The sequence below is a fragment of the Mobula birostris genome, chromosome 3, assembly GCF_030028105.1.
Source record: "Mobula birostris isolate sMobBir1 chromosome 3, sMobBir1.hap1, whole genome shotgun sequence".
Lineage (NCBI taxonomy): Eukaryota > Metazoa > Chordata > Chondrichthyes > Myliobatiformes > Myliobatidae > Mobula > Mobula birostris.
The window spans coordinates 135,311,153-135,323,206 of NC_092372.1; the positions used below are offsets into that span (position 1 = coordinate 135,311,153).

Sequence of the window (12,054 nt, forward strand, 5' to 3'; positions counted from 1 at the left end):
CTCTTGGTTTGACTCTACCTCATTTCATTACACCCTGTCCAACTAATGTCCAATTTAAATTTTAAGCCACTAATCTATATAGGTAGTGATTTGCATTAGCCAATTAACCTACCAGCACATGTGAGAGGACATTGTGGGAACTTTGTGTTGCAAAGAGAACGTGCAAACTTGCATAAACAGCATCCAAGGTACAGTTTCAGGTTTTCTGTATATAATAATGCTTTCACAAGCTGTATTTTTCTCGTGGCCTTCATTAAAAAAAACTGTTAAGAATACAAGTTCATCAAACACTAATTGATTATGTAAAACATCTTGAATACTTTTGCATTTTATTGCATTATTGAATGAAGTATAGACATCTTCAATAGAGGAGAGACTGGTTTTTGTGATATGCTGAGCTGTGTCCACAATGAAGACATGTTGGTTAGTCGGTTAATTGGTCATTGCAAATGATTCCATCATGAATCTAGGGTGAAATTAGGTATTGCTGGGGGTGCAGCTCAAAAGGCCAGAAGGGCTTATCCTGTGCTGTATCTCTAAAATAAATTCTGTAGTTTCATGCAGTTATGTCCAGAAAGAGTCAATGGGGAAATGCTGAATTTCTTTAACCTCCTGAGGAAGTGGTAGTTTTGTTTGGCTTTCTTGGTTGTGACATCATCAGTATGGTTGATCCGAGCAAGCTGTTGGTGGTATTCACAGCCAGGAACTTGAGTTTTAAATCCCCTCAACCTCAACAACGTTGATGAAGACAAGAGCATTTGCACTGCCCCCGCCCCCCCCCAATTTCTGAATTCAGTGACCAGTTCTTCTGTTGACATTGATAGAGAGGTCGTCATGACACCATGTTACTAAGCTGTCAGTTCTCTCCCTGTGCCCTGAATCATCATTGGTTGAGATGTGGCCCACTGGAGTGGTACCATTTGCAAACTTGTAGATGGAATTAGAGTAGAATCTGGTTGGTCATGAGTGCACAAGGCGTAGATTAGAGGGTGAAGAATGGAACTTTCAAAGATAAGGAAGCAATGTTTATAAGTTGAATGGAAGCATGCTTATTTTCTGATACTGCAGGTCTTCTACACTTGCAAAAGATGAAAATGGTTAGAATGCAGGAAAAGAGAATCCTAAAATAAACAAACCCAAACTAGCAGTGATCTTTAGAAGGTGAATAAAGCAATCACTGTGCAATCAAGTCAGTCAAGTCCTTCAGCCAGTCCCATTTGCCCATGTCCCTGGAAACCTTTTGTATCAGAATCAGGTTTATTATCACCAGCATGTGTCGTGAAATTTGTTGACGTAGCAGCATCAGTTCAATGCAATACATAATATAGAAGAAAACATAAAAATAAAATAATAAATAAGTAATTACAGTATATGTATATTGAATAGATTAAAAATCATGCAAAAAACAGATAGTATATATTTAAAAAGTGAGGTAGTGTTTAAGGGTTCAATGTCCATTTATGAATCAGATGGCAGAGGAGAAGAAGCTATTCCTGAATCGCTGAGTTTGTGCCTTCAGGCTTCTGTGCCTCGTACCTGATGGTAAAAGTGAGAAAAGGGCATGCCTTAGGTGCTGGAGGTCCTTAATAGACGCTGCCTTTCTGAGACACAGCTCCTTAAAGATGTCCTGGGTACTTTGTAGGTTTGTGCCCAAGATGGAACTGACTGAATTTACAACCCCCTGCAGCTTCTTTTGGTCCTGTGCAGTAGCTCCCCCCACCCCCCCATACCAGACAGTGATGCAGCCTGTCAGAATGCTTTCCACGATACACCTGTAGAAGTTTTTGAGTGTTTTGTTGACATACCAAATCTCTTGAAACTAACTGAGTATAGTCACTGTCTTGCCTGCTTTATAACTGCATCGATATGTTGGGACCAGGTTAGGTCTCAGAGACCTTGACACCCGGGAACATGAAACTGCTCACTCTCTCCACTTCTGATCCTTCTGAGGATTGGTATGTATTCCTTCATCTTGCCCTTCCTGAAGTCCACAGTCAGCTCTTTCGTCTTACTGTTGTTGTGTGCCAGGTTGTTGCTGCGACACTACTCCACTAGTTGACATATCTCACTCCTGTACGCCCTCTTGTCACCATCTGAGATTCTGCCAAGAATGGTTGTTTCTTCAGCAAATTTATAGATGATATTTGAGGTATGCCTAGCCACACAGTCGTGGGTATTTAGAGAGTAGAGCAGTGGGCTAAGCACAGATCCTTGAGGTGCACTAGTGTTGATTGTAAGTGAGGAGGAGATGTTATCACCAATCCGCACAGATTCTGGTCTTCCAGTTAGGAAGTTGAGGATCTGATTTCAGAGGGAGGTACAGAGGCCCAGGTTCTATAACTTCTCAATCACAACTGTGGGAATGATGGTATTGAATGCTGAGCTATAGCCAATGAACAGCATCCTGACGTGGGTGTTTTTGTTGTCCAGGTTGTCTAAGCCGTTTGAAGAACCATTGAGATTGCATCTGCCATTGACCTATTGTGGCAATAGGCAAATTGCAATGGGTCCAGGTCCTTGCTGAGGCAGGAGTTCAGTCTATTCATGACCAACCTCTCAAAGTATTTCATCACTGTAGACGTGAGTGCGACTTGGCACTCCGTGAACCTGTCCAGGTATCTTTTTATGAAGAATGAGTTTGTAAGCTTTTGGGAAGAGAGAAGAGATTAATTCAGAGAGAGAAAAAAAAGTGCTTTTTTTAAAGAATAGCTTGATTTTGTCAGTGGGTGGCAATGCGTGGATATGTATGTATGGTTAGAACAAATGCAACATGTTAAGATGTGTAGAGCAACAGATAGCTTGTACGTTTACAGATTTGGGAGGTAATTAAACAAGTACATGGGATGCTTTCATTTATTGACAGCTAAAGCAGATGAGTGGTGAAGTTGTGCTAGAATGGTATACAAGACAATTTCATCAAGATGTAATGACTAGAAATGTACATTACAGAAAAGATGTGATTGTACTGGAGAAAGTTTAGAGGAGAATTTAGGACTATAAGACATTGGAGCAGAATTAGGCCATCTGGCCCATCGAGTCTGCTCCGCCATTCAATCCTGGCAGATCCCTTTATTGCCCTCCTCAACCCCACTCACCTACCTTCCCCCCCCCCCATAACCTTTGATGCCATGTCCAATCAATCTATCAAGCTCTGCCTTAAATACACCCAATGATCTGGCCTCCACTGTTGCCTGTGCTTATAAATTCCATAAATTCACAACCTGCTGGCTAAAGCAATTTCTCCACATCTGTTTTAAATGGACACCACTCTATGCTGAGGCTCTATCCTTGTCCTAGACTCCCCACCCGGGAAACATCTTTTCCACATCTACTCTGTCTAGGCCTTTCAACAGTGGAAAAGTTTCAATGAGATCCCCCCTTATCCTTCTAAATTCCAGTGAGTACCGACCCAGAGCTATCAAATATTCCTTGTATGAGGAGCCCAAAACTGTTCACAATACTCAAGATGGGGCCTCACCAGTGCCTTATAAAGCCTCAGCATCACATCCCTGCTCTTGTATTCTAGACTGCTTGAAATGAATGCTAACATTGCATTTGCCTTTTTCACTCAGACTCTTTGAATGTATGCAATGTACAAATAAGGTAGGTGACCTTGTAGCGCATTTAGAGATTAGCAGGTATGACTTTGAGGGCGTCACTGAGCCGTGGCTGAAAGAAGATCATAGTTGGCAGCTTAACATCCAAGGAGACAGACTGTATCAAAAGGATAGGCAGGTATGCAGAGGGGGTGGGGTAGCTCTTTTGGATAAAACAATGAAATTAAATCCTTAGAAAGAGGTGACACAAGATCAGAAGATATAGAATCCTTGTGGGTACAGTTAACAAACTACCAGGGTAAAAAGAGCCTGATGGGAGTGAGATTCAGGCCTCTGAACAACAGCCAGAGTGTGGGATACAAATTACAAAAGGTAAAAAAGCATGTAATTATGGCAATGTTATGATAGTCATGGGGGATTTCAATATAGAGAAAGATTGGGAAAATCAGGTTGGTGCTGAATCCCAAGAGAGGGAATTTGTAGAATGCCTATAAGTTGGCTTTTTAGAGCAGCTTGTGGTTGAGCTCACTTGGAGAAAGTCAATTCTGTGAACCAGATTTGATTGGGGAGCTAAAGGATCATTGGGAGGTAATTCCTCCGTCTCCGCCGCATCTGCTCTCAGGATGAGGCTTTTCATTCTAGGACGAGGGAGATGTCTTCCTTTTTTTAAAGAAAGGGGCTTCCCTTCCTCCACTATCAACTCTGCTCTTAAACGCATCTCCCCCATTTCACGTACATCTGCTCTCACTCCATCCTCCCACCACCCCACTAGGAATAGGGTTCCCTTGGTCCTCACCTACCACCCCACCAGCCTCCGGGTCCAACATATTATTCTCCATAACTTCCGCCACCTCCAATGGGATCCCACCACTAAGCACATCTTTCCCTCCCCCCCTCTCTCTGCATTCCGCAGGGATCGCTCCCTACACAACTCCCTTGTCCATTCGTCCCCCCCATCCCTCCCCACTGATCTCCCTCCTGGCACTTATCCGTGTAAGCGGAACAAGTGCTACACATGCCCTTACACTTCCTCCCTTATCACCATTCAGGGCCCCAAACAGTCCTTCCAGGTGAGGCAACATTTCACCTGTGAGTCGACTGGGGTGATATACTGCGTCCGGTGCTCCCGATGTGGCCTTTTATATATTGGCGAGACCCGACGCAGACTGGGAGACCGCTTTGCTGAACATCTACGCTCTGTCCGCCAGAGAAAGCAGGATCTCCCAGTGGCCACACATTTTAATTCCACATCCCATTCCCATTCTGACATGTCTATCCACGGCCTCCTCTACTGTAAAGATGAAGCCACACTCAGGTTGGAGGAACAACACCTTATATTCCGTCTGGGTAGCCTCCAACCTGATGGCATGAACATCGACTTCTCTAACTTCCGCTAGGCCCCACCTCCCCCCCGTACCCCATCTGTTACTTATTCTTATGCACACATTCTTTCTCTCACTCTCCTTTTTCTCCCTCTGTCCCTCTGAATATAACTCTTGCCCATCCTCTGGGTCCCCCCCCCCCCTTGTCTTTCTTCCCGGACCTCCTGTCCCATGATCCTCTCGTATCCCCTTTTGCCTATCACCTGTCCAGCTCTTGGCTCTATCCCTCCCCCTCCTGTCTTCTCCTATCATTTTGGATCTCCCCCTCCCCCTCCCCCTCCAACTTTCAAATCCCTTACTCACTCTTCCTTCAGTTAGTCCTGACGAAGGGTCTCAGCCTGAAACGTCGACTGCACCTCTTCCTACAGATGCTGCTTGGCCTGCTGCGTTCACCAGCAACTTTGATGTGTGTTGCTTGAATTTCCAGCATCTGCAGAATTCCTGTTATTAGGAGGTAATGATCATAACACTATAGAATGTACCCTGCAGTTTGAGGAGGAGAAGATAGTCTGATGTATCAGTTTGACAGTGGAGTAAAGGGAATTAGAGAAACATGGGGGAAGAACTGGTCAAAGATGACTGGAAGGAGACACGAGTTGGGATGATGGCAGAACTGCAATGGCTGGAGTTTCTGGGGGCAACTCCAAAGGTGCAGGACAGATACATCCCAGCATTGACTAGACATTGTACCGAAGCTAAGAGAAATGCTGAGATTTTCCTTTGAGTGAGGGAGGTTTAGGATAATCTTGAGGTGTACAGACTTGAGAGGTCTTATTAGAGTTTGTATGAAGGACATTTTCCTTTGCTAAAGTTTGCGACATGGATTTGAACTAATTGGTAGAGCAGTTAGAAGGGACTTGAGGGGATAGGACAGTGGGAGCATGGAAACACATTTTCTTTGAATATGGTAGTGAAAGAAATCTTCAAGTATATATTTTAGGGTTAAAGAGACAAATATCCACGCACTCTTAGAGCGAAAAAAAGAGATGTTTCCTGCTTTTATGTATTAAAGAGTAATCAAAGCATTCACAGATGTGGAAGCACGAGATTCTGCTGATGCTGAAAATCTTGAGCAAAACAAAATGCTGGAGGAACTCAGGAGGTCAGGCAGCATATATCAAAGGGAAAACAAACAAAATTCCAGCAGATATTTACAAATGCGATTGAAATGGAAAGGTTTTTTAAAATCCTTAACAGAAACTACAGGAGAGTTTTTAAAAACTGTAGATAGTGAATTTCTAAAATAAAGAGCCAAAGTACTGGAAGCACTCAACACGTCAGGCAGCATCTATGGCAGGGGCTTCCCAACATTTTTTTAATGTTATGGACCCCTACCATGAGCTGAGGGGTCTGTGGACCCAGGTTGGGAACCCCTGATCTATGGAGAGGCAAACAAAACTGATGTTTTCGGTTGAAGACCTTCCTTCAGAATTAGGAGAAACTAGAAATCGAACAAGTTTTAAGTCAGAATCAGAGGTTATTATCACTGACATGAAATTTGTTGTTTTTGTGGTAACAGTATAGTGCAAGACAAAAATAGTATAAAATGAAAGAAGTAACAAGGTAATGTTCATGGACTATTTCAAAAATTTGCTGGAGGGCCAAAACTGTTGCTAAATTATAGAGTATAGGTCTTCAGGTTTCTGTACCACTTTGGTAGTAATGAGAAGAGGACACGTACTAGATATTGAAGGTCCTTAATGATGGATGTTTTGGGGGTAAAGGGAGTTAAAATGAATGGGTTGAATTCAGTTGGGGTCTTTGTGAAAGTAATAAATATATATTTTTGAAGATGCAAGTAAGAGATGTTTGAAGACTTTCTGAATTAAACAAATTCAGGTTATGTGCTATGTTAGTCGTTAAGTGCATTCATCTTTGAAACCATATGGAGCTTAAAAAATAGAGGGTTATGGGTAACCCTGGGTAATTTCTAAGGTAAGGACATGTTCGGCACAGCTTTGTGGGCTGAAGGGCCTGTATTGTGCTGTAGGTTATCTATTTGTCTATGTTTCTATTGCTAGAGTGAGTTTTTGGGTAGATGATTCATTTACACTTAGATGGCTTGGCCACCAGTCTTCTGTTTGACAAAGTACTGTGGATTGAGTTCATAACAATGCATTTCCTAAAAGCTGTGAATACCAGACACTGCTGATTCCACAGTTTGACCAGATGCTGTAGTTTCGAAGACAATATTATCTATACTTTATAAATATGAATTGTCCTCTATATTAGCATGTAAAGTAACAAATAAATGTATTGTGGATTTAACTTGCATTCTTCAAGGCTGTGAGTACCAACTCAGGCACACGGGCGTCAGGAGGAAAGGATGAAGTCAGAAGGTGTGATGTTTTGTATGTAGCTTCAAAAGAAAGCATTGTCTATGCATTGGCTATACTTTGTAAATAGGGACTGCCCTTTGTGTTTAGCAAATAAATATCGAGCCCACATTGGGCTAGCAGACCTTTCCACCGAAAGCGTCTCCGTCCGTATGATGCCTGCTGTACCTTGATTTGTCGAATAAAGAAGCTGCTTGGTATCTACCAGTAACTCTTGTCTCTCCGGTGATCTCATCCACGCCACAACACTATATAGGAGAACAAAGACAGATGTGACTAGAGAATTGAAGAAGAATTGAACTGGCAAATAAAATGTCTAGTAAATGGGGGGGGGGAGCAAATTCCTTTCTGATGTGAAATACCTTCATTCATGAAGTAATCTTTATGTAACAGTTACCACCATAGCTATTGTAGCTGTGAGCAACAATGGCTAGGAGAGCATATATTGATGAGCATCTCAACTACCGTGAACACAAAAGAGAAATTCTCATTGAGTAGTTGTTGATATCCTTGACTCCAGCCCCTTACGCTCATGAATGATCTGTTCTCTCTCCTGACTACATAACTCTTGTGGAGACTTTTTACTTGTATGACAAGATATCGGTGTTGTGAAACCATAAGAATTGCAGCTTCTGCTTTGATCACTACTTTCTCCTCTAGCTTGAGAAAGCATTGCCATGGCTCTTCATTTTCTGTCTGATGTGAATGTCCGCTGTTTGATATAATTTTTGAAGATAACTTCTCAATTATATTCCAGTTGATCAAACATTTTACACCTCAAATCTGAGTGAATGGTTCATTTGGATCGCGTTCATAATGGGATACATTTTAACTGGGGAAATAAACCTATATTTTCCCAGCATTTGTTTATGTTTGCAACAAACCGGCTCCATTTTGATATTGGTAAAAATAATGTTTATCAATTAACTTAACAAAATAAGCAAATATCTTCTATTATAGGACAATAAGGCTTGCTCTGTTTGAGGAGGTGGGGGTGTGTGTGTGTTGGGAAAGATGCAAGTGAACAGACGCCTGATCCCTTGCTTGCAGGAATTCGTACATCCACACAGTTTAAGTTTTCTCAAGACATGAAAGGAAGATGCACTTTTCAGTCAGTTTCTAGATTGTGCAGGAAAGCTCTTAAAAGGGCTGGACAGCAATTAAGGAAATATAGGTTTAATTAGTTACTCCAATGGTGTTTGCTGCACTGAAAATACAATCTGATTTTGGTTTTCTGGCACTGAATGAAAGTAATACAAGTAAATTCCTGCTTCACCTGGGAGGATTATTTTGGGCCCTGGACAATAAGAGGGGAAAATGCAAAAAGAGTGCATGTTCAATTCCTGTAGTTAAATGGAAACGAAGATTAAAAAAAAATAGATTGGAGCTTTCAAAGTACATTTACACTCAAAAAGTATGTATATGTTATACAACCTTGAGATTTGTTTCCTAGCAGGCTGCCATGAAACAAAGAAACCCAAAAGAACCCATTTTAAAAAAACAAACAAGGCCTCAAACACCCTGTGTACAGAGAACCCTGTGTACAAAAAACAAATTATGCAAACAATAACCACAAGCAAATAGCATTCTGAATTGAAGTACATAAGAGAGCCTGTCCCCAGATCCTTAGTTCAGAGTGGAGCAGGGCGCTGAACTGGCTCGTCCCTTGCCTTGGGGCCCTGACACCCTGACCTTTTCAATCTAGCCTGCTGCCTAAATTGCCGTCCAAGCATCAAGTTCAGTTACTTCGGTACGATCTGGGGCCTGGATCCTGCTGTCTCGATTGGGCGTGTACCTGACCTTTCCAATTCACCCAATTGTGAAGGGAATTAATGCTGACATGAAAGAGGGTAGCAAAGTTCTAAGTGCTGATATGTTGGAAGTATTAGAAATTGAGTAAGTTGATACGTTCCAAATTTGAAGATTGAAGAAGATGAGAATAAGGTAATCATATCCTTGTTCTGGATGGAAAAGAGGGAGCAATAGTAGAAGTTCAGGAAATAAGTCAGTGAGATTGAACTTCTTGTCCATTGGGTTTGGGAAAAATTTAGTGGTAAGGAAAGTAATGGGCCTATAGATGTGGAAGTTGGCATTCTCGGAACATTTTTGATGATTAGGACACCAAAGACCTTAGCGCAAGGGTTCCTAACTTTTTCATGGACTAATTCCATAATTTTTGACTTCTCCAGTGCGTTCAACACCATCCGCCCTGCTCTGCTGGGGGAGAAGCTGATAGCGATGCAGGTGGATGCTCTCCTGGTGTCATGGATTCTTGATTATCTGACTGGCAGACCACAGTACGTGTGCTTGCAACACTGTGTGTCTGACAGAGTGATCAGCAGCACTGGGGCTCCACAGGGGACTGTCTTGTCTCCCTTTCGCTTCACCATTTACACCTTGGACTTCAACTACTGCACAGAGTCTTGTCATCTTCAGAAGTTTTCTGATGACGCTGCCATAGTTGGATGCATCAGCAAGGGAGATGAGGTTGAGTACAGGGCTACAGTAGGAAACTTTGTCACATGGTGTGAGCAGAATTATCTGCAGCTTAATGTGAAAAAGACTAAGGAGCTGGTGGTAGACCTGAGGAGAGCTAAGGTACCGGTGACCCCTGTTTCCATCCAGGGGGTCAGTGTGGACTTGGTGGAGGATTACAGATACCTGGGGATATGAATTGACAATAAACTGGACTGGTCAAAGAACACTGAGGCTGTCTACAAGAAGAGTCAGAGCCATCTCTACTTCCTGAGGAGACTGAGGTCCTTCAACATCTGCCAGACGATGCTGAGGATGTTCTACGAGTTTGTGCTGGCCAGTGCTATCATGTTTGCTGTTGTGTGCTGGGGCAGCAGGCTGAGGGTAGCAGACACCAACAGAATCAACAATCTCATTCGTAAGGCCAGTGACGTTGTGGGGATGGAACTGGACTATCTCACGGTGGTGTCTGAAAAGAGGATGCTGTCTAAGTTGCATGCCATCTTGGTCAATGTCTCCCATCCACTACATAATGTACTGGGTGGGCACAGGAGTACATTCAGCCAGAGACTCATTCCTCCAAGATGCAGCACAGAGCGTCATAGGATGTCATTCCTGCCTGCGGCCATCAAACTTTACAACTCCTCCCTTGGAGGGTCAGACACCCTGTGCCGATAGGCTGGTCCTGGACTTATTTCATAATTTACATATTACTATTTAACTATTTATGGTTATATGACTATTTATTATTTATGGTGCAACTGTAACAAAAACCAATTTCCCCCAGGATCAATAAAGTATGACTATGATTCCATTAAGCAAGAGGTCTGTGGATGCCAGATTGGGAATCCCTGTTTTAGGGGAAGTATTTTCAATGAAACTGGGAATTTGTGGTTTTGTAGTGGGTAGTGATCATTAATCCCTATCCTGAGGTTTGTATGAAGTTGGTACAAACTCAGATGGACTGAGTTAAAGTGAGAGCAGAGTGGAAAAAGGGAAAAGAGGTGATAAAACCTTTTGAGTTTGTTTTGTTGATTGGAAGTGGCACTGTTACAGTCAGAGATTGAACCAGAAAAAACATGGATTGGACAGACTAGGATTGAAACTAGAGCTATTTCACATATCCAACAAAGCACTTTGCAGAACATGGACCTACAATACTTTTCCTTTTGCTAAACATCTGATTTGGAAGAATTGAGTGTAACTGAAGTAGAATTGAGTCAGTAGAGGGGAACTGGCCATACTTTGGAGCATTGCAGTCAACTCAACCTTGAGAAGGTGCCTGCAGACTGAAGTGGAGTTAGGTTATCCCAATTAACACACAAAAAAAAAACTTCTTATAGCCTTGATTTCAAAAGTTAAGGAACTATTTACATTGCTGGTAGATTGAAAGCAATTTCATTCATGGTCTTCGTTAGCTTTAATCTGATTTTGCATTCAAAATACTTGTAATTTCAGAGTGAACGTGCAAGTATTGAATGTTCATTAGTTTCAAGTGCATTTCTCACCTATTAGTTCTCTGTAAGAGACTTAATTGTTGGTTTGTATTCTGTAAAATGTTAGGTTTTTGGAATACGAGGGCAGAGTTTAATCTCTTACAATTGGACGGCTGGCTTTTCCAGTTATGACATTTTCAAAATGTATTTGTGGGAATTGGGCTTTTAAAAGTGCTGATTGTTGCTGTTAGCATCTTGTTATATTTACTTCTGTGTGCTTCTAATTCTAGTAAATAAATTTGTGGCTGTGGGCTGAAAAATATGTTGTTATTTGCTGTGAGTTTAGTTGGTGTGTGGTCAGTAATCGGTGTAAAGCAAAGCATTTCAATACCCAAATTGTCAATCTTGCCCTTACCAATTAATAATGCAGAAATGCATTTTTGTTTAGTAGAAAAATAGGCCAATATGGAATTTAATTTTTTTGTATATGTAAGAATTGAAGGTGCCTGAAAAATAGCCAGGGAATTTTTGAAATAATATGGGAAGACCAGTTTCGGATTTCAGTCAGTTAGGGCAAGTATGTTTCAGATCTGGTGCCAGAACTTGTTGATTAGAAAAAAATATTTTGTCTGCAAGCTCCTAACCAGGCATCATGTGCATTTCAAGTTGGGAGTGTCAAAAATTTAGTTGAGTTGTCTTGGTTCTACCTGTTGGGAAAAAAGTGGTTAAGAATTTGTTCTTTCTCATTTATAGTAGGTTCCATATGTAGTGTCAGTTATTAAGAAAATGCTGTCTGAAATGTTAAACTTGCATTTGGTGAAATTTTGATTTTTATTAGTTTCATGTTGTGAATTAGATTGTAATTTCC

At 41.7% G+C, this 12,054-nt stretch overlaps 1 protein-coding gene across 4 annotated transcripts in view; it reads left to right on the top strand.

Moving 5' to 3' along the window:
* The window catches only part of snx13 (sorting nexin 13), a 207,579-nt gene that overhangs the window by 22,924 nt on the left and 172,601 nt on the right, over positions 1 to 12,054 (top strand). The gene's annotated exons all lie outside the window — the stretch shown is intronic.